Genomic DNA, 218 nt, shown 5'->3' with positions numbered 1-218 from the left:
TGCAGCAACAACAGCAGCAGATGCTACCCTGTTGACGCTGCGCGCCTTCTACGTTGGCCTGCTGCTGCAGCAGCAACACCAGCAGCAGCAGCAACAACAGCAGCAGCAGCAGCAACAGCAGCAGCAGCAGCAGCAGCAGCAGGAATACGACTTCCAGCTTGAAGCAGCAGTTTCATTCTTCCGTAGCTGTCAGTTTAGTTTCTTGCTGCTGCTGCTGT

Source organism: Eimeria mitis, genomic scaffold, assembly GCF_000499745.2.
Source record: "Eimeria mitis Houghton genomic scaffold, Emh_scaff10760, whole genome shotgun sequence".
Lineage (NCBI taxonomy): Eukaryota > Apicomplexa > Conoidasida > Eucoccidiorida > Eimeriidae > Eimeria > Eimeria mitis.
The sequence above is the reverse complement of the archived record's forward strand: the minus strand, read 5'-3'. Positions refer to the sequence as shown.